This window comes from Protopterus annectens, chromosome 1.part1, assembly GCF_019279795.1.
Source record: "Protopterus annectens isolate FY-2018-M chromosome 1.part1, PAN1.0, whole genome shotgun sequence".
Lineage (NCBI taxonomy): Eukaryota > Metazoa > Chordata > Ceratodontiformes > Protopteridae > Protopterus > Protopterus annectens.
In genome coordinates this window covers 1009521645-1009545465 of record NC_056726.1, presented here as the reverse complement: position 1 = coordinate 1009545465, position 23821 = coordinate 1009521645, and positions in this window count along the sequence as shown.

Genomic DNA, 23821 nt, shown 5'->3' with positions numbered 1-23821 from the left:
TACCTTGGTCACTCTGGGCTGCTGATCTGTCTGGTGCTTATCTTGGTCACTCTGGGCTGCTGATCTGTCTGGTGCTTACCTTGGTCACTCTGGGCTGCTGATCTGTCTGGTGCTTACCTTGGTCACTCTGGGCTGCTGATCTGTCTGGTGCTTACCTTGGTCACTCTGGGCTGCTGATCTGTCTGGTGCTTACCTTGGTCACTCTGGGCTGCTGATCTGTCTGGTGCTTACCTTGGTCACTCTGGGCTGCTGATCTGTCTGGTGCTTATCTTGGTCACTCTGGGCTGCTGATCTGTCTGGTGCTTACCTTGGTCATTCTGGGCTGTTGATCTGCCTGGTGCTTACCTTGGTCACTCTGGGCTGCTGATCTGTCTGGTGCTTACCTTGGTCACTCTGGGCTGCTGATCTGTCTGGTGCTTATCTTGGTCACTCTGGGCTGCTGATCTGTCTGGTGCTTATCTTGGTCACTCTGGGCTGCTGATCTGTCTGGTGCTTATCTTGGTCACTCTGGGCTGCTGATCTGTCTGGTGCTTACCTTGGTCACTCTGGGCTGCTGATCTGTCTGGTGCTTACCTTGGTCACTCTGGGCTGCTGATCTGTCTGGTGCTTACCTTGGTCACTCTGGGCTGCTGATCTGTCTGGTGCTTACCTTGGTCACTCTGGGCTGCTGATCTGTCTGGTGCTTACCTTGGTCACTCTGGGCTGCTGATCTGTCTGGTGCTTACCTTGCTCATGTTCATTATCAGCTTTATCCTAACTGGGTCATATCACAGCCCTGTTCAGATTAAAAAGTGTAATCAGGAAATTAATACATTTTCTCCTCATTTTCCCTAGCCAGCAGCAGCAGCACCATTTTTGGGGCTTCCACATAGTCATAGATGACAGGGGGGCCCCTGTAGCCATGAATACTGCAGGTATCTAAAGCTGGCTATGTGGTTAGATTTAGTGGCACGAATGTCTGCCAGCAGGGTTTACCTAAGCCAGGGGCACCATGTCAGTGGTAAACATTTAATGGAATTGTGAAGCGTGTTACTTGATAAAGCACTGTTACTATAACTAAAGACATCTTTGAATTTTAAAGGAGATATAAATAAGAGTTATTAACCACTTGGTTTATTAAGTATACTTATAAATGAGTTATTACCCACATGGTTTATTAAGTATACTTATAAATGAATTATTACCCACCTAGTTTATTAAGTATACTTATACATGAGTTATTACCCACCTGGTTTATTAAGTATACTTATAAATGAGTTATTACACATCTGGTTTATTAAGTATACTTATAAATGAGTTATTACCCACCTGTTTTTTTAAGTATACTTATAAATCAGTTATTACCCTCCTGGTTTATTACGTATACTTATAAATGAGTTATTACCCACCTGGTTTATTAAGTATACTTATAAATGAGTTATTACCCACCTGGTTTATTAAGTATATAAATGAGTTATTACCCACCTCATTTATTAAGTATACTTATAAATGAGTTATTACCCACCTGGTTTATTAAGTATACTTATAAATGAGTTATTACCCACCTGATTTATTAAGTATACTTATAAATGAGTTATTACCCACATGGTTTATTAAGTATACTTATAAATGCGTTATTACCAACCTGGTTTATTAAGTATACTTATAAATGAGTTATTACCCACCTGGTTTATTAAGTATATAAATGAGTTATTACCCACCTGGTTTATTAAGTATACTTATAAATGAGTTATTACCCACCTGGTTTATTAAGTATACGTATAAATGAGTTATTACCCACCTAGTTTATTAAGTATACTAATAAATGAGTTATTAACCACCTGGTTTATTAAGTATATTTATAAATGAGTTATTACCCACCTGGTTTATTAAGTATACTTATAAATGAGTTATTACCCACCTGGTTTATTAAGTATACTTATAAATGAGTTATTACCCACCTGGTTTATTAAGTATACTTATAAATGAGTTATTACCCACCTGGTTTATTAAGTATACTTATAAATGAGTTATTACCCACCTGGTTTATTAAGTATACTTACAAATGAGTTATTACCCACCTGGTTTACTAAGTATACTTATAAATGAGTTATTACCCACCTGTTTTATTAAGTATACTTATAAATGAGTTATTACCCACCTGGTTTATTAAGTATACTTATAAATGAGTTATTACCCACCTGGTTTATTAAGTATACTTATAAATGAGTTATTACCCACCTGGTTTATTAAGTATACTTATAAATGAGTTATTACCCACCTGGTTTATAAAGTATACTTATAAATGAGTTATTACCCACCTGGTTTATTAAGTATACTTATAAATGAGTTATTACCCACCTGGTTTATTAAGTATACTTGATTACTGTACTTGTTTTGTTCGTGTCACAGAATATCAAGATAAGATAACTTGCTGTGGTTGGGGCGCACCCAATGACCACAAGGCTTGCTGGTGCCTAAAACCGGCTATGGATGTAGGGGACACAGCCTCTCCCTTCATGCCCATGCGTATACACACACACACACACACACACACACACACACACACACACACACACACACACACACACACACACACACACCAGGGAGTGCAGAAATGCTTTAAACAACTCGTTTCAGAATTCACTATTTTTGTGTCAGAATTAGGCATATGAAATGGCAGAATTTGATGTTTTGTGTCTTGCACATCAGTTATGGAGCCTTATTCATACAGTGCTTGTCCAGACCATGGTTCCATCAGTTCAGTTATTTGGGGGCATTCAGAAGTCGTATGCTCAGCACCGTGGCCATTAACATTTGCCAAAGTTATACTCTTTCCATAAGTACTATCTAGTGATTTAGTGATATATATATAAAAGATGAAGAAAATGTAAATATTTAAACTGCAAATAATAATAAAACTAAAACACTGTGAAGTGTGTGCATTACTGTATAATAGCATCATCTCTCATGTTGGTGAAGGAGTGTGCGTTATTGTACAATAACATCACCTCTCATGTCGGTTGAGGGAGTGTGCGTTATTGTACAATAACATCACCTCTCATGTTGGCTGAAGGAGTGCGCATTATTGTACAATAACATCACCTCTCATTTCAGTTGAAGTACTGGATAATGATGCTTTCAGTGGATGCCAGCACTCTGAAAGCCTTCTGTTAATTTGAGGATTAACATATTTGCAGAGTCTTACTATTGGTATCCTGAGCAACAAAAACGATCACCCTTCACAAACATGGTTGTAATGTTCACACAGTAAAGAAAGCCTTCATCTGGGCCCAGAGTGCAAAATTATTCTGAATAAAAATAAAACAAAATAAACTGAATGTTATTTCCTCCATGGTCATACATTCCTTACATATTTGTAAACAAATCTAAAACATCAAATATTGTTCAGTTTTTAAAGTATCCATTTGTCAGCTGTTGGTTGAGAAATCCTTACTTTCCATTCTTCTGTTTACTGGATGAATCTGTTTAGTTTGCTGTCAATTTACATTGTTATACAATACCTCGCCTTAACGACTTGCATTGCAGCTGTCTGGTTTGTCATCCTCCTTGTGGTGAAACTGCATTCCCATTGGGAAGAAAAAGACAGTTGCTACTGCCCAAAACACAGCTGAGCATATCCCATTACCCGAAGAGTGGCATGCATGGAAAACATCCTGCCTACCAAAAGTAATAAAGCTACTGCTTGAAGAAGCCATTAAAAAAAGAGAAAAGAAAATGCACTTAAAACACTGCTCCATCACTGGTAATGTGAACTTTGTTTTGTTAATGGGAAAATTCCTGTGAGACATGATCCATTTAAACTGGAGGTCCAGGTTGAAAAGCTGCAGCATACAACATTCAGAAATTCATTTCAAACAACCAATAAATAAATAAATAAATAAATGTTAATAATATATTAGCGCAATCCGTAAGTTAAAAATAAATATGTATTTTACAATGGACAAGGAGATGAATTTAGTACAAGTGAGCATTACAAAGGAATATTGCAGAACAGGAAACAGTAAGTGGTACCACCAGGAAGTAGACGACTCGTGCTAGCAGGAAAAGGGTCGGAGCCAGAGAGGAGGGGATAGGAAATCATTAGATGCATTGTTGACATGTACAGAAACTTTTCTTTATGCCATATAGTCCAACAACAATGTCCTCTAGCATTTTAATAATCAAAGTAAATAAATAAGACTATTAATAACGGGAGTAATAACACAAATATAAATCATTTGCAGAGCTTTCCAGATCAGAAGAAACCAACATAGAGGTAGAGGTGGTCTGCAGAATCAGGGATTCTGCAGTCCTTGCTTGGGAGATCTATTGCAGAATCCCTGAGGACCTACCTGGCTTTCCTACTGTGAAGGTAGTCAGGGTCACTTCTTCCTGTATCTTCCTGCATGTCAAGTCACCCTACAGGACAAATGGATCAGGAAGGTAGTATCCAGATGCTACGGATTCCCCTCATCTTCCCTTCCTCATTTGTTATTACTTTTACAAGGGTGAAGGCCAAGCTGGAGTTCATAAACCTCCTATGCAAAAAAATGCAATCCAAGTGGTCTCACCAGTCAAAAGAGGTCCCATGTACCAGTCAAGATTCTTCTTGGTCCCCAAGAAACCAAAGAAACATAGGCCAGTCTTGGATCACAGCAGACTAAACATTTTTATACAAAATACAAAGCTCTGCGTTGTTTTCAGTGCAATCAATCCTTCCTTCTCTAGGAAGATTGTATGCGCTCTTCAGACCTACAGGATGCCTACTTATTTATAAAGATAGCTAGGTAATCCTGGAGTTCTTGTAATGAAGGGTGGGAGCTAGTCACTCCTTTCAGCCTCACCACTGTATCTGAGGCTGATGGGAACCAGAGGTGTCTCATTCCTGATGAATGGTTCCTAGTTGTCCTTACAAGGGAGGATCACAAATTCAAGCCAGGGATTACTTACTGCAGCTGTGCTAGTACTTGGGAATCTCAGAGAGCACTGCAAAGTTCTGGATGGCACCAACACAAACAATGACCTTCATCAGGCACTGCCTAGATTCTTTGTTCTGATTAATCAAGCCTTCCCTAAGGTAAGTTTATGTCTCCTGAATCCAAGATCTGCAGTGTATTGTCATCTCCTGCAGTTACATCAGTGCTGTCTAGCAGTGGCCTGGGGCGCATGGCAGTTGCTATCTTTTTATTTCTTTTCACAAGGTATTATATGGGCATCCTGCAGTGGATTGATGGTCCAATAAAATCAGAAAGCAGATCCCATAAATCTTTGTTTCAAGATTTTGTCAAGTGTACTGTAGGCCTCTAGACTGATGGTTTCATCTAGACAATCTTTCTCAGGGTTGCCTATTCATCCTCCTACTCCCAAGAGTGACTGTCACCACAGATTTGTCTGACCTAGTATGTGTGTTTGTGTGTGTGTGTGGGGGGGGGGGGCAGTTTGCCTTTAGATTCTTCCACCCTCAGAGTATGATACCCTTTCATTCTGACGATATGGCAGTTTTCTGGTATATCAACAAGCAAAGGAGAACCTTTTCCTATTCCCTATGTCAGGTGGATATGCAGCTGTAGAACTGGGTCTTGTTTACTCTGTTGACTCATCACTTTCCTGTACCCACGACCAAACCACCTTACTTGTGGCCAAGCTCAATGGATGCCTGCTGACACCACACAAGTGACCCCTCAGTCAGGCAATGGCACACACCATATTTTACTGTAACAGCAAGTCCTTCTGTGATCTCTTTGGCTCACCAACCAAGATTAAGTGCAGCAGTTTTTTTCCATAATACGTCCTCTGGGGTACACCTCCTGGGATACTCTAGTTCAGTAATAGCTGCTGGATCTCAGTTATTCTTTTCTCCTGTTTCCCTTTATTCTGAATTTCTAAGGAAAGACAAAATTGGCAAGGCCAGAATCATTCTTGTTGCTCCATTCTGTCCTCAGTAAGTCTGGTTCCCTCTGCTGTGGCATCATTTAGTGAAGAATCCTTGTCACGTGAAACCACATATAGGTATTTTATATTTTGTGTATGGCAAGCCCCACCTGGATCTTCAGTCTATCAGTCTAACTGTATAGCTGCTCCAGTTATCTTGATGTCAGGGCACCCTACTTACTTTCTCTTAATGCTCAAGGTCCTCAGTTCTGTTAAAAAACTTTCACTAACACATACAATGAAATGGAAGAGGTTTGCATTGTGATCTGTTGAACAAGTTCTTGACCAGTTTTTGTCTCCCATTCTCGCTGCTTTTCAATTCTTTTTAATTATATTTATTAAACATGATGCTTTCATAAGGTGATATACATGCAGTAATAGCAAAGAAAACATAATAACTCCATTGTTATTTCAATGCAGTACACATATGTTTTCAACAATATTCATTCATGCCAAAATTACATAAATTGCTCTCAAGTTTTGCTTTCTCTTAAACCTAACTCCTCCTTCTGAACATTATTCTGCACGTATTGTTCCCACAAAGTCCATTTACTTCCATATAATTTACTCCTTCCCTTTTATAAAGATCCCACTTCTAGTTCTTTTATCTCCTTTCCAGTATTCAGTACTTTGATTATAGTTGGTTTAGATTATGATTTCCATTTTCTAGTATTTTTTTTTTGGAGCCAATAGTATTAAGTTTAGAAAGACTTATGTCTAGGCAATTCTGACCTTGTGTTCTAGCTCAAAAAATTACTTTATCTACAACCATATCCAACCCCAAACATTTCTCATAGATCACATTCTAGAGAATCTTTACAATTTATTATTTATTTATTTTATTTAACTTTACATTTTTTGACTGGGTTTGTCCAGCTGAGCTGATAGCCCTTTTTCAGTTGTGGCCCAGGAAGAAAAGCTCCACAAAATTGCAGTAAAATTATGAACAAAACATTAACATTTTCACGTTGGTACAGTAAAAGCATAAAACATGAATTACAGAGTTTGAGTTGATCTCTAACTTAAGATGTGTGCAGAAACAGTAAGCAGTGTTTGTAAGTACGACCAATGTAGATACAGTTATTGAAGATCATACATGTAGTATTTAAGTAGAAATGTTTTAAGATTAAGTGACGGGTTATTGCCAGATAAAATGACTAAGAGAGCTGACACAATACAGAAGTAAAGTCAAAGAGGGCAGACAGTAAGGTACGTAGGAGAGAAGACAGTTTATGTAGAGTGAGTACACTGACATGACCAGCGACCTTTAGGTAGTCTTTGGTGGCAGATTTAAATTCTTTATGTTATTTGAGTGTTCTAATTTCCAATCGGAGTTTGTTCCAAGCAATGGTAGGGTAGTAGCAGTTTTGCTCTTGGGTTTATAGATTTGTAGTAAGTCTTGGTCTGAGTTACAGAGAGTTCTAGAGTGTAGAAGGAGATTAGAGGAGACAAACTGGGACAGAAAGATGGTTGGTACAAGATAGAATGGATATGGTGAAGGTGAGAGAGGAGTAGCAGGTGTGGGAATTCTAGCCAGTTTAAGTGTTTTAAAGAGAGACAGTGGAGGGATATATAGCTTTGATTTGCAGCAAATCTCGCCACTTTGTTATAGGTAGATTCAAGCTTAGTTAGGAGAGAGGTTTGGAGATTGGTGCGGATTTGAGATCTATATATAGGCTTGTAGGAGATAGGCATGAGAGAGGGAGACTCTGGCTTTGTTAGGTAGGAACTTTTTATTGCTGTATAAGAGGCCAAGTTTTTGATGGGTTTTTAATACATTGGTTAACGTGCAAATCGAATTTCAGTTGGTCTTCTATCATGACTTCTAGACATTTTGTGTTGGGTTCAGCTATGATAGAGGTTTTATTTAGAGAATGGAGAGTAAAAGTGGATTTAAGGGGGTTTAGGTTTTTATGAAGAAAAGTAAACGTTTGTTTTTTTTAGGATTCAGAATTAGCTGGTTGTTAGAGAGCCAGGCTTCAATAGAGTTGAAGGATTTCTGGGTAATAGAATTTAAGTCAGGGAGGGTGTCTGCAATTGTGATGACTGTAGGGTCGTCAGCATATTGGACAAGGGATGACTGAGGGCAGGAGGTATAGAGTAGATTCGTAAAGATATTGAGGAGTAGTGGACCAAGAATAGATCCTTGGGAACACCCATTTTGATAGGGAGAGGAGGTGAGAGAGCAGAGAGCCATTTTACTGATTGTAGTCGATCTGTGAGATTGCTAGTAAACCAAGCAATGGTAGAGGTGCAGAAGTTAAGGTTATTGAGATTGTCCAGAGGAAAGGGGTGAGAGACTGTATCAAATGCTTTAGCGAGATCTAGGAATAAGCATGACACTAGTTTATTGTTATCCCTGGCCAGAGAGATAGTTTTGATAAAGGACAGGAGAGCAGTAGTGGTGCTATGTTTTGGACAAAAGCTATGTTGTGTAGGAGTGAGGAGATTTTCTTGAAGTAAGTGTTCCATGACTTACCTATGCACGCATTTTTCCAATATTTTTGACAGTGGTGACAAGATGGCAATGGATCTGAAACTGGAGATTTCTATGGAGTTGCCTAATTTGTGTATAGGAAGAGTATAGAATTCTTTCCAGATAGAGAGAACTTTTGATTCGGAGAACAGTTTATCAATATGGAGACTGGGAGGGTTAGAGAGTCTGCTGTTATCTGAAGAAAGTAGGGAGGTATATTATCAGCAGATCTAGAACAGGGTTTTAGTTAGCAAAGTAGAGACTTGGTGTAGCTGGTAGAAATTGGTTTAAGGGAAAATATGTTAGTAGAATTCTGTCTAGGGGTGGGTCAGGTGGATTTGCAATGTTAGAATTAGAGAGGACAGAACTTATCAACTTACTAATTGGTTCAATGACGTAGGAATTGAAGATAGAAGCAGTTTCTAGGGGTGCATTTGTTGAGCAGGGATTAAGAGATGAGGGCAGGATGTAGCATTTGATTTATTATGTAGTATTTGATTTATTGAGTGCCAGAATTTCTTGAGATTTGACCTATGTGAAGTAGGTGGGTCATAGAAATTGTTTTTGTCTTTGTTGACATGTTTTTTAGTAAGGTTTCTGAATTCTTTATATTTTTGTAAGTGGATGGGAAACTTAGTTTTTAGCCAGGTTTTCCACATTCTATCTCTGGTTTTCATCAAGGTGCGGGCAGCATTAGTTAACTAGGGGGATATGTTAGCTTCGAAATGTACTGTGCACAAAGGTGCCAATGAATTAAGAATATTTAGGAAGGGTGAATTGAATGATTGCAGTGCTTTGTCTAGTGGGAGATGATTTGGAAAAGACCAGTTTATTTTGGAGAGGAGGGCATTAAAGGCTTCTGGGTGAATGTTTGCTAGCTTGCAACATTCGCTGTATCTATGTGGTCTAGAGAAATGTAGAGAAAATCTTAGAACTTTTATTGAGGAGTGGTCGCTTAGGGAGTCAGGTAAAGTTTCAGGGTTGTGATATTTATGTGGGTTTGAGACTAATATCCAGTCAATAAGTGAGCCATAGTTCTGAGATTTATTAGCATGGGTGGGTGTAGAGATAAGTTGAGTAAAGCCATGCAAGTTAATACATCAGGTGGAGTAAGAAGAGGAGAGGCATAGCCAGTTTATATTGATGCCCACTAGAAGGATGATTTCATTACGTATGTGTTGTGTAAGCCATCAGAGAATATGTTCCAGTAGGGGAAGGTTGTCACCAGGGGGTATGTAAATGGCTGCTACAGTAATTGTAATATGATTATTAAGTTTAAGGTTGGCAATCTGGAGTTCAGCAGGTAGAAAGGATAGGACTGGATTTTCTAGAGATGTGAGTATAAGATGGTTTGAGTAGGCAAAGGCTACTCCTCCGCCTTTCTTATTTTGATGATCTAGTCAAAGTATATTATACCCAGGAGGGACAAAGTCATTATCAGAGTTAATAGGTTTTAGCCATGTTTCACTGAGGGTAATAATATCTGGGGAGAGAGTTGACATCCAGGCATGGAATTCACTAATGTTGCTTAGCACACTTCTAATATTCATTGAGTAAAAAGATATATGTTTTTTGGGAGAGTTTGGTGTCCAGTGACAGGGTCAGCTGAATTGTTGACAGGGGAGAGAGAGTTTGGGCCTGGATTTGGATGAATATCACCTGATAGTAGTAGAGTGTTCGGGAGGGTGTTGACATTATATAGAGAAGGGTAATAATGGAAGTACTTTATTTTGCTTTTTGGAGAATTTGTGGGGGAAGGGAGAATTTTGATTTTGGGAAGGAGAATATTTGTAGAAAAGATGGAAGGGAAGATTTCAAATAAGTGAAGTGATTGTGGAAAGGCATTTAGGTGAGTGAGTGGTGGAGAAGGATTTACTGATGTAAGTTGCATATTATAGGAGGTGAGAAGGTAAAGTAGAATTAAAGGAGGGATTTAGAGGAAAGTTAAAATCATGTTGGTTGGGGCTATGAGATAGGTCAGTAGTAGTAAGCAAGAGAGAAGGAAGTAAAATGTTATAGAGAGTAGTAGTAGCAGTAACAGTGTAAATAGGGGCAAGAAGGGATGACTCAAGTAGAAGGAGATGGAGTGGGTGACTTAGTCAGTAATTACTGGCCCAGTGATTACCGAGATGTGAGGTGTACCTAGTTGGGTTGGACCAGAGGACAGGAAGGGGAGGGGTAAATGAGAGGTTAGGTATAAATAAAATGGTATAGGGTGGGTGCGAATGGGGGTAGAGTGGAGTGAGCCGGAGTGTAGTGAAGGGCAAATGGAGCGGGCTGGCCCTGGCCCTTGTGTATCTCTTGAAGAGAAAAAACAACAACCAGAAAGGTACGATAAATGAAAATGGAAATGAAAAAATAGTAGCGAAGATTGGATGATGGAGTTGCTAGACCTATTTGAAGAGTTAAAATTAAGGAAACAGGAAATAAATTATGGGAGCTAGAGAGTATCAGAGAGGAGCAGAGAGAAGGCTACTTTAAGAGGAAATTGTAAAAGAAAGGAGAGGAGGAGGAGAAGAGATGAGAAGGTGTTAATATAGAATAGCAAGGTATAAAAAGTGTTTTGAATCTGCTAGAAGTTTCTGTAGGGGTACTTTAGAAGCAGGACAGGAGGTATACAGTTAGAGAATGAAATAGCTAGGGAGGAGATGTAGGTTGAAAGTATTTGGAAAGTGAGAGGTAATGTGCACTCCCTAAAACGTGTTCTCACTTACATCTCGCTTTCCCATCACTCCTCAAGCATTTGCTATTTAACTAAGAATTTTTTTCTGAACTCTGCTTGGCATATAAAAATACCTATGCAAATACTTTCAGTATAAAGTCATACACCGTTCCATACTTGGGAGCCATACAGATGTTCTGCCATTATTCCTTTGCAAATTGCCTTTCCCAACTCTCTTTCCAGTCTTTTCTAAGTTCCTCTGACTGATTCATATAGTTATCATGCAATATTATATACAACCTACTAATTATCCCTTTTTAACAGCTGCTTCTGTTCTAGACTTAACTAAAACTCTACCAGAGCCAGTCTTTCACTTAATACTTTTTCTTTGCCTATACTCTAATATCAATCCCTGGTAAGGAAGGTAGTCTGTAACCTGGAGTCCGGACTTCTGCTTGACCACATCCCACTTGCCATTCTGTCTCTAGCTATCTGCTCAGAGTACCTTGGGTCCTTTGCCAGTTTTCTCTAGTAAATTCCAACTCCCTTTTTCCTATTTTCTCTACCCCTACTTGTAGTCATCCTGAATGGCAAAAATCTCCTTTTTCCTTTTCCACGTTTGCTTAGTTTTTTTGACTAGTTTCTTCTACTTTATAAAGATAATATTCTGTATGATTCTTGTTATTGTCCTTAATAACCAGCATCCAAAAATCATACTTTCAGTTCTTATCTCTTGAGCCCCCCCCCGTCTTGTTTTCATTCCTTTCTACTTTGACTTATAACCTGCTTATGTTATGTATAGGAGCCTTAACTGCGCAGCTCTAATGTATGCCTTCAAATCAGGTAATAGTAAGCCACCTAGTTCCGTGCAAAGAACCAACACTTCCCTCTTCGCAAATAAATTCCTTCAGCTCTTTATTCTTATTCAGAGCTTCTCTTCTGTTTGACAAAAATATGTCTGACCTGTATATAAAACTAAAGGGGCAACAACAAAGGGGATCCCAGTTTCTCGGTTTTTGTATTTTCGTTTTAGTCTTTTCTCGCATATCCTTAGCTGTCGTAACAGAATCGTTTTTAATCCACATTCCTAAGTACTTCATTTTATCATGTCCCCGTAAATATGAGTATTACTGAACCAAGTCATGCTTGGGTAAATATGTTACTGCTATAATCTGTGTTTCAGCTTTGTTGATCTTATATCTTAAAAAGACTTGAAACTCTCTCAAAATGTCCTACAGCACCGAAATGTGCTTTTCTTGTTCCTTCAAGTACAAAATAATATCCTCTGCAAATAAGGTTGTTTTTTTCTTGATAACTATACTGTTTATATCCTTGAATTCGTGAGCACATTATTTTCTTTGGCAGTGGCTCTAAACATAAAACAAGTAGCAAAGGAGAAATAAGAATCCTCTGCCTTGTGGATCTGTTCAAACATAGCTTGTCAGAGAGAAACCTTCCCACTTTAACTCTTGCCTCCCATCCCTTTATTTATCCTCTTATTTAATTTAACCATATTATTTTATCAGGGAATACACATGCTACCATTGCTCTACTCATAAAATCCCTGCTGATTCTACTGAATACTTTCTATGCATCAAGACACACCAATAAATACATAATTTTCTTACATTCTGCTTCCTCCTGGATCATAATTGATCTAGTAATACTATCAAATGTGTGTTTCCTCTCCACAAAATCATATTGATCCGTATCTGTCAATTTTTGCAACACCTTTGCCATTGTCTTAGCTAATATAAACATAAACAGTTTATAATAATGGTTTAAAATTGAAATGGGTCTACATAAAGCTGATCTAAAGGTCTTTACCCTTTTTCGGTAATATAACCACCACACCTTTTTTTCCAAGATGCTGGCACCCCCTTAAAATGCAACCTGGCAAAAAAACTAAGCATTTTTGCACCTCCAAGTGGGGTACAATTCAGCGGGACTCCCTGCACTTATGTACACTAATTGCATGACTGGAGGGAAAAAAAAAACATAAAAATAAAAATCTCCCAAAACTAAGGAATGGCAAATCCTTATAAACCACACTGGCAGCGATTTTCAATGGAAATCAGAAACTGGGAGATTAAATATTATGGAAATGAACTGGACCAGATGGAACCTCACCCAGATGGAACTCACTCAGTGAGATGCAGGGATGTCCTTGCTGCATCCTCAGTGCAGTAATATATACTTTATTTTTCTTTTACAAGGTCACCATATCCCTTATGCATTTACACTTTTTATAACCTTCCTGGTAATTACTTTGGCCTGTTATTCTTCAAGAAGGTAGGAAGCTAGTCAATACTAGATGCATACCAGCCTTGGTTGCACACTCATAGAGCCCTGACATGCCCTGTTCATATGGTCCAGTAATACATGTCTCGAGTCATTCACGTCCACATGAACAATGACCATGTCATAGCTGTATCCAGAGTGAAGTGGCCCGAGTGCTGTAGACACCTGCCGTATCCTGGCTTCAGAGACACAGCTCACCATCATCCTATATGTGCTACTCTTGGCAACCGGAGAATCTCTCGTTCACCTATGACTAGGATATTTCCTTATGACTTGCTGACCCGAAATCTTAAGGGCTTTAGTGTGTTAGTATGTTGAGTTTTCTGAGTAGTAGTTTTTGGGGCCATTGTGCTGTTGATGAATTTGGTCAGGCATTCACCTTGAAGACATTTGAGGCTTGGGAAGAGACTTTTGTTTTGATTTCAATAAAACCTAATCTGTTACTTAACAAAGAGCTAACGGAATTAGTAACCTCAAAACTAGACATACTAATTAACAAATCATTACATGTCACATTGTTTTCATTATTTTTATTGCAAACAAGAATTGCACAAAGTTGCATAACACATTAAACCAGTAATTCAATTTAATACATTAAATAACATTTGTGTAACTGTACTGATTATACTAGGTCCAGTTTAAAACTACTGAATTGTGGCTACTTAACCAGCCTGATAAGTGTTAGCGTAAAATGGTTAATACATAGATATGACTGGAACAAGCAGAAATTAGCTAGTCAACAAAGCTTGCAACTATTTTAAGATTTTCCAAAAATTTCAATAGTTTTCATATAAATTAATCAAACATTCAAAAGAAATTGTTGCCAGCACTAAAATATAATAAACCAAAACTGTATAACCTATTCAGTTACAACATTCATCTGTAGAACACATCAATATTCCTGGGATACAAGGAGGGGTAGTGTGGAAAAAAGGGCAGGGAGGGGACTAATCTGGCTAATCAACAGAAAGTCTAGGCTCAGAGGGGTAAGCTTTTGCAAAGACACTGACTGAACTGTCTCCGGATCGCGTAAGGTTTCTTCTAAGGTATTGTAAGGAGGTTAAGGGTCACTCTAGGGAGTACTAATGATATCTTTACTTAAAAAAGATTATACCCTTTGAAAAAAATGTGTGGACTTGTCATAATGATTTAGGTCTTCATCTCATAGCCATAAGGCACAGGATTTGATTCTATCCTCTCGTTATTGGCTAGGCTTAAAATGGGACATTAGGGCAGTTAGTCTATTCACCTATGAAGCTATGAAATAAAAAGAAAATGTGGGGAACTCCATTCAGAAGCTATGTACTGTCTGATGGCAACCTCCAGCTGAAGTCTCAGCATTGAAATATCACCCCCCCAACTACGATCGATGCATAGTGTGGGTTTATTTAACTCACAGAAGAAATCCCCTCTCTGTTGTGGTGTATCCACATTAGGACCATAACAAATTTCCAAAATGATTTCTCCATCTAGAATTGGCATCCTGCAGATTTCCCATCTACCTTCCTCATCTGTCTTGTGGTGTAATAAGGGCCATTCTAAGGATGGGTTAATAGGTTCATAGGTTGGTACTAGGCTATCGGCCCTAGGGCCTATACAAGCCTAGCCATAACAATTCTCTGGCTATTTCTTCCCACAATATTTACTTCCCTGGACCCCTGTCTAGCAGGGTGACTGATGTGATCCCTGGGGTGAATTTCCTATCTCCCATCCAATCGTCAAGATTCCTTTTAAAGAGGGCCAAAGAGGTGCTCTGCTTCACATGTATGGGCAGTCTATTCCAGAGTCTGGGGAGTCTATGGGTCAGGAACCTATCCTTCCAGCATGTTTTGTTCATTGTGATGACAAGGTTTAGATCCCTGGAGCATGTGGCTCTGAGGGATTGGGATTTCTTTAAGTGTAGCATGCCCAACAGCTCTGGGTTTGACATGGCCTTGTATGTTAAGCAGAGATCACCTCTGAGTAGATGATATGCGACAGAGTATAGCTGGAGTTTTTTTAGATGGTCAGCATAGTTCATCTGCTTTAGACCTGTGATTCTTTTAGTGAGGTATTTCTGTGGCCTTTCCAGTTGTTGCAGATGTCTTGAGAGGTACATACCAAACGGGGCGTTGTATTCTATAATGGGTCTAATGAGGGATGAGTACAGTGGGACAATTACCTCCTTTTTTTTCTGGATGAAAACCCCTTAGTGATGAGGTGTGCCACATAGAAGGATTTCCTGACTGTTGTGGTGATGTGGTTATCAAAGGTGAGACTGCTGTCCACCTGTGTCCCTAAGTCACTTGTCACACTTTCAGTGTTTAATGTACTGCCACCTATGTGGTAATTCACGGGTACATGTTTTTTCCCAAAGGGGATAACTATACATTTCTTGGCATTGAGCTTGAGCCCATGGCTCTGGCACCAAGTATCTGTTTCTGTAAGGCCCTTTTGTAGAATATCCACATCATTTGGGGATTCAGTAATGGCTCCCAGTTTGCAGTCATCTGTGAACTTTGCTAGCCAGAGTCCCTTAGTGTTGGCCTGAAATGAAAATGGTTATTCCAAGTTTTAAAGAAGAGGTTGTGCTTAACACTGTAGGGCCACCCAAAGTGTCACCTAGACATCTTTTATGCTTTTTCTGAAGTTTCGGCTCCAGGTTAAAAACAATATCATAATTCTGATATGTTGCTCAGTGTACAAATAGGGTCACAGCTGCATAGGAGATTACCAGGCTAACAGCTTAACAGCTCTTACAAGCCTAGCCAATATAACCTGATTTTAACCAATATATGGCCCCTAGGGGCAATTGGATGGCATGGGTTTATGCCGATGTCTTGAATATCTTACAGATTGCCCCTATCCATAAAGGATATAGGCACTACCCCAGGGGTGAATTTATGATTCCGCATACATTGATTCAAATGGAGCATAGTCCACTAACATTAAAGTTAAGAACAGTTATTTATTTATTTATTTTACATTTGTTTACCGGGATAGTCCGACTGGGTACATGTCCATTTTCAGTGGAGGCCCAGGAAGAAAAGCTCCAGTAGAAAAAATTACATAGATTACACAAGAAGTTAGATAACATTACATGGTTTACACAACCTTCAGTTTATAACTTAATCAGGGTTAGTACACGGGGCAAAGCCAGTTCACTTTGAAATATTGTTTGAGTTTTTTTTTAAGAGCCTTATGGAGGATTGTAGGGTAATATAGCTTAGCAATGAATTCTAGGTTTTGCCAACAAAGTTGGCAAACAGGGATTCAGCAGCAGAGTTATTAGCTTTGTGGGTTTGGACCAGTAGTTTGTTGGCTGATCATAGGGATCTCAAGTTGCTATATGGCTTAATAATATTTATAAGTGAAGGGGGTATTCTCAGGGTGGTATAGAATTTTATGCGCTATTAAGAGTTGATTGAATTGAATTAAGCTGGGCAGTTCTAGCCACTCTAGTTGTTTCAGGTTCTGGCAGTGATGGGTTCTATAGGTGGAGCCAGTGGCGAATCTGGCAATATGGTTGTAGTTATGGGAGAGTTTGCTTAGTTCAGATTTGTTGAGGTTTGAGAGTACAGGCGAGGCATATATAAGAGTAGAGAGTAGGTGTGACCGGGCAATAGCAGTTCTAGCAAGTGGAGTTAAAAATGTTTTGTTTCTATACAGTAATCCAAGCTTCTTATTGATGGTCTGTATGGTTTTGTTGACCTGTAGGTCAAATTTAAGTTTATTATCTATGATAACCCCTAGAAGCTTGGTGTAGGTATCTGGGGAGATAGTGGTACCATTATTTGACGTGACAGAGAATGAAAGTGTGGCGGATCTACTAGTTTAAGGTGAAGAGTAGAAGTTTAGTTTTATTGGGGTTCAGCAGTAGGTGTTGGTTGGCGAGCCAGTTTTCAATAGTATTAAACATATTTTGGGTTAAGATTTGCAATTCGGATCGGGAGGTAGCTGAGCAGATCAGAGTGGAATCATCTGCATATTGAATGCAGATAGCTTTAGGGATAGCAGTGTGAAGGTTGTTGATAAAAATAGAGAAAAGCAGTGGACCTAGTATTGTGCCTTGAGGGACACTAAGTGTGAGAGGTAGCTGGCTGGACAGTTTGTCCTACCATAATACCTACCACCTGTTGTCTACCAGTCAGGTAGGACTGGAACCACTGGATTGCGTGCTTATTGAGGAAATTGACTTTAGAGAAAGAATGAGAAGTTCATGGTTGATCATGTCAAAGGCTTTTGATAGGTCAAGAAAGAGGGTGGAGGATAGCCTATTGTCATACCTGTTTTGATTTATGGCATTAGTAAGGGAAAGGAGGGCCATGGTGGTGCTGTGGTGCTGTGGTGTGGCCTGAAACCATGTTGGGAGTTGTATAGTAAGTTATTCTGTGTAAGATATTGCATTAGTTGCTTGTGTACACATTTCTCCATTATTTTGGCTAGTGGGGAAAGAATGGCAATGGGTCTATAGTTGGATAGTTCTGTAGAACTTCCTCCTTTATGGAGTGGGATGACATGGGATATTTTTCAGAGGGAGGGGATAGAGCTTTTACTACTGGAATTTTAAACACAAAGCAGAGAAAAGTTGTACGAGGTAAATACTATATTCAAAAGGGAAAAAGACAGATCACACCACCAGTCTCACATAGACCCATTAAACCAGCACGGGCAAAAAACACACATAAGTACACGAAATAAAAATCTGCAAAAGCAACAGAGACCTCCAAAGCAGACATCCAAGCAACCTCCACCCCCTAACACAAACCATGAAACACATACTTCACAAAACCAGCGTGCCACGCAATCACAGCCCTTAAGGCAAAATAACATACCCAACACACTAGTAATAGGTAACTCTATAGTCAGGCACACAAACGTCCCACTCACTAGGCTGAACAAGGAGAAGGTAACTGTTAGCTGCCTGTCAGGTGCCAGGATCCACCACATAACACAGGCACTCAGGTCACTCCAGAACAAGTACAAATATGACTCTGTCATTGTCCATGTTGGTGTGAATGACCTGAACCATACCTCCCTGGACTACATGAAAAGAGACATGGAAGAGCTCTCAAATCATGTAGCCCAGGCCGGTATGACCCTGACCCTGAATAGCATCCTGCCCTCACCAAGAATGATACAACGGTATAAAGAAAAAATTATCAATTTCAACAATTGGCTAAGTTTCTGGTGTCATTCAAAGGGGATCCAGTGTCTGTCTGCCTGGGATGACATGCTCGACAGGCCATGCTGCTTCTCTAGAGATGGCTTGTACCTGTCACCTTTAGGCTTTCGAATACTGGCCAAGGCTCTTGCCACCCCCATAGTGCCTTTTTTAGGCAAAGCTCAAAAGACAAACCCACTGCCGTAAATAGCACAAGCAACAAAAATCTGAGGTAAATGCTACTCAATGCCAGAAGTCTAAACCTCAAAATGCATGCACTTGAGGCATTCCTCAGTATGGTGAAAATCGATATATGTGCAGTAACAGAAACCTGGTTTAAGACTCCAGAGAGCACCCCAGCACTACTAGGCTACAACTCATACCATACATTTCAGCCACAGAACCCGGACCGAAATACAAAAGGTGGGGGAGTATCCATATTTATCAAGGATACCCACACCTTCAGGTTAGTGGCACAGCACAATGCTTTAGAGATCATCCACGTGCAACTAACAATGGGCAAAACTGCAATTCAAATTGTAGCTTGCTACAGATCACCCACCATGTCCCAGGACCCCCATTCCACATTTCTGGAAACACTGGGAAACATAAAGGTCCTAATATTGGGTGATTTCAACTACCCAAACATTAACTGGGAGAACTACTCAAGTACTAACTCCCTTGTCCAATATTTCCTAGAATTTATAAACTCAAACACCCTGGATCAACTGGTCAACACTCCCACCAGAGGTGACAACATACCGGACCTAGTCATCACCAACATGGGCGACCGGTGTTCCACATCGGAGATCAACCCCTTGCTGGTTAGATCTCACCATAAACAAATCACTTTGGATATCCACGTTCTGCCCCCACCCCTGGACAAGGATATCACTGTGAAAAACTTTTCAAAAGCAAACTTCACATTACTTAAGACCGAGGTGGAAAGTTTCAAAGCCCCCATGCTAAAGGATAATGCTGTCCAAGCTATACAACAGAAGGAGGAATCTAGTACAGAAAAGAGTAAAATCCCAAGAAGTGAAGACATCCCTGATCAGTATCAGCAAGAAACTATGATCCCTCATAAAACTGTCCAAAGCGAGCTTCGAAAGAAAAATTGCCAAGGACTCCAAAGATAACCGCAAGGCATTATTTAGCTATGTAAATAATCTAAGTGGCAATGCTCAGATCTGCTCGGAGTTAATGTAGAATGGCACAAAATACACTGAACCAACTGATATTGCCAACATCCTGGCAGACAGGTTCACTGCAAACTTCACCCCCCCTCACCCCCAAAGAGCTCATAACCATACCAGAAGAATGTAGAGCCCCTGAAATCACACTCAGGTTAAAACAGCCCTCTCCAAAGCCAAAAACACAGAATCAATGGGACCAGAGGGTGCCCCAGGCTGCATCCTACATGAACTCAAAGGCTTACTCACCCCTTATCTAAACACACTGTTCAAACTCAGCCTCTCCACAGGCTACATACCCATACAGTGGCACACAGCAACAGTTATTCCATTCCACAAAGGTGGAGCCACAACAGACCCTGGGAACTATCGCCCTATAAGCCTGACTAGCTTGGTCTGCAAGGCTATGGAGCGCATCATCATGTACTCATTAACAGAGACACTGGGAACTTCCAAACACTGGACCTACCCAGTTCAGCTTTGTTAAGGGCAGATCATGCTTCCTAAACCTGGTGGACTTCTTTGAGGTAGTCACCAAGGCTATAGATGAGGGAAGGGTGATACACACAGCATACCTAAACCTCGCAAAGGCCTTCAACACCATTCCCCATTCTAGTATTATAGACAAGCTCACCAGCCTGAACATAAACCCCTATGTCACAAGATTGGTTGCCAATTGGCTCATGGACAGAACCCACATGGTGAGAGTTGTGGGAGCTAGGTCTGACTCTAAACCGATTACAAGTGGCATTCCCCAGGGCTCAGTCCTAGGACCCCTCCTGTTCAGCATATACTTCTCAGAGGTACAGGCAAGCACAGGAGGACTATGGCTGACCAAGTTTGCAGATGACTGCAAACTTGGGGCTATAATTGACTCTCCGGCTGACACAGACATCCTCCAAAAGGGTCTCACTGAGAAGGATACCTGGTATCAATATCATGGCCTCAAGCTAAATGCCAAAAAGTGCATAGTCATCCCCTTTGGAAAAAACAAAGTACAGACAAACTACCACATAGTTGGTAACCTCCTAAATATGGAAAATGTAATAAGGGATTTGGGGACCCAAGTAGATAGTAATCTCTCCTTTGATAATCACATTGCCAAAGTCATTAGAAAATCCTTCTATGTGGCCCACCTAATCACAACAAGGTTTGCATCCAGATCAAAAAAGGTCATTGTGCCCCTCTACTCATCACTCATCAGACCCATCATAGAGTATAACACCCCATTTGGGATGCCCTATTTGGGATGTACCTTACAAGACACCTGAAACAGCTGGAAAGACCACAGAAGTACCTCACCAAGAGGATCACTGGCCTCAAACAGATGCCCTATACAGCTCGATTGAAGAAAGTCCAGCTGTACTCGTTTGCATACCGCCTACTCAGAGGTGATCTCTGCCTGACATACAAGGACATGCTCCACCTAAAGAAAACCTTATCCCCTTGAGCCACACGCTCTAGAGATCTAAAGCTCAATACAACAATGAATGGAATGTGCTAGAGAGATAGATTCCTGTCCCAGAGACTTCCCATGCTTTGGAACAAGACTCCAATCTACATTAGGCAGTGCTCCTCGCTAACACTCTTCAAGAGAAACCTTGACGAGTGGATTGGAAACAGAAAGTTTACCCCGGGGATCACTTCAGTGGCTCTGCTGGACAGAGGCCAGGGAACTAATCTAAGGGGCGGTGAAAGCCAGCACATTCTGGCTAGGCTTATAAATGCCTTCGGGCAGATAGCCTAGTACCTACCTATGTACCTAAGAACAAATGAAAAGGTAGCTTTCTTGAGCTATTAACAGTATTATATAGAATATGTAGCCCTGGGGCTATAGGAACAATGGGGCACTAGGACCATAGAATGAACTGCACACACCCAGACTACATGTCTTGCCCATATATGGTAAAGTTGGGACAATAAAGTATCTGCGTACACAAAATCACCAGGTGCAGTGAGAGAAACATAGACCCCAAATACAGAGCAGCCATGTTCTGTTGACTTTAACTTGTTTTTTATTTCCTGTTGTCCTCCTATGACAGCAGGATCACCTGTTTTACCTGTGTTATTCAAGAACTGGTGAACTGGTTTCTCCAGGGCCTCATTTCATCACCATTTGATAGAAGAAGGGGCGGGAGTCTCTGTAGGCTGTGGCAATCCATTCATGAAGTCACCTTGGGAGTAATCTGTATCTAAGGTTTGTCACTGCTGATAGTAGTCACCTTAGAAAACAACTGCCGAGAAACCTGTTGTGTGGAAGTTTCTCTGGTGAGCTTGTGTCTTTGGGTAGATTATCAGAACTATAAAGTTCAAAAGTAGAATGAAAAGCATCTGGGTCTACTGGGGTAAATATCCCTGTGGCTGTATGATGTATTGATCATGCCACTACAGAAGAGGCTCCATGTGGGTCCATATTGTCTACAGGACAAGTATATTGGCTAGTCAGTTTGTCTTGCCCTTCGTGCCTGTGTGTCAAGTTAAGAAACTCTTACTGTGGCATTATTTTTGGCAAGAAAAGCAGTCCTTGTTTTGGTGACTGAAAAGAATGATTCTCATTTTGCTGCCATAGTATTAAGCTGCGAGGGTATTAGAAGCATGAGGGTGTACCATTCTTATAACAAAGAGATCTAATTTCAGCAAATTCTTTTCTTTTGGCTATAATCCTGGAAGAAAAGACCTGGAATAGCTTAAGTCTTTGCCCAGTAGCAGGAAATGCTCACTGTCTTTAGCGGCTGAAAGAAGAGCTTCCTTGTCTGCATAATTAAGCAGGCAAAAGATAATATGCCTGGGTGGTTTGGTGGGCAAGAGAGAGGGTCGCAAAGCTCTGTAAGCCCTTTCAGTGAGTATCTTGTGTGAAAGACCCAGTGAATTAGGTAAGTTTCCAAAACTTACAAATATCCTCTCCTGCTGTAGCTTAAGGCTGACCAGCCATAAATTGTTCCATTGGCAATGGTTTTCTAAATCATTCAGCTTTTCCATTAGTTGTTGTAAACTGGTGGACATTAAGTTTGGCTTGTATTTCATGGATGAATGTGGCACTGAGAGAGATTGCCAATTGAAGAAAGTCCATTTTGGCATAGAATGCCTTAACATCTTCAAAATATGAAGCAGCACGTTGTTTAATTTCTGAGGTATCAGCCAGTATGTTGGCCATCATCTATCTGAATCAAGTTTGCAATGTTTTTTCCTTTCCCTTGGCAGGAAGTATTGTTGTAGGCTTTGGTCCTACAACAACTAAAATATATTAGATGTACCTTTGTGTACTGTGTAATGCCCTCTGGATACATGTGTACTGTGTAATGTCCTCTGGATACATGTGTACTGTGTAATGCCCTCTGGATACATGTGTACTGTGTAATGCCCTCTGGATACATGTGTACTGTGTAATGCCCTCTGGAAACATGTGTACTGTGTAATGCCCTCTGGATACATATGTACTGTGTAATGCCCTCTGGATACATGTGTACTGTGTAATGCCCTCTGGATACATGTGTACTGTGTAATGCCCTCTGGATACATGTGTACTGTGTAATGCTCTCTGGATACATGTGTTATCCTTAAATAGCTTCAGAAGCGATTCCCCTCCAATTTAATGTCAGACTGTGCCACCATTATCTGTGCTACTGGGTTTTAGGGTCAAACATTGATTTCATTCTGCTGATAAGAAATGCATATTTTGTAAGCAAACTATTGAGCTTGACGTGTGTTTTCTGCCAGGCATATTTGCGCTATCCCAAAGCAGCATAATAGTGCACTGGTATTGAGCTTTATGTGGAATTTATGAAATCCTTGGGTCTCCTGTGAAAAACTAACTAACTAACTAACTAACTAACTAACTAACTAACTAACTAACTAACTAACTAACTAACTAACTAACTAACTAACTAACTAACTAACTAACTAACTAACTAACTAACTAACTAACCGACTAATTGACTAGCTAACCAACTAAATGATAAGACTGCCCCTGGGCTGCTCCTGATGGAGTTGTTCTGGACATGGCTCACTGGGACGACTCCCGAGGGTATAGTCAGCAGACACTGGAGGGTCTGTGTCTTTTATCTGGCCTAACAGTGTTTGGTGATTCTCTAAGGAAAGTGAAATCTGATCAGTTCTGCTTAGCTTACTGCCAC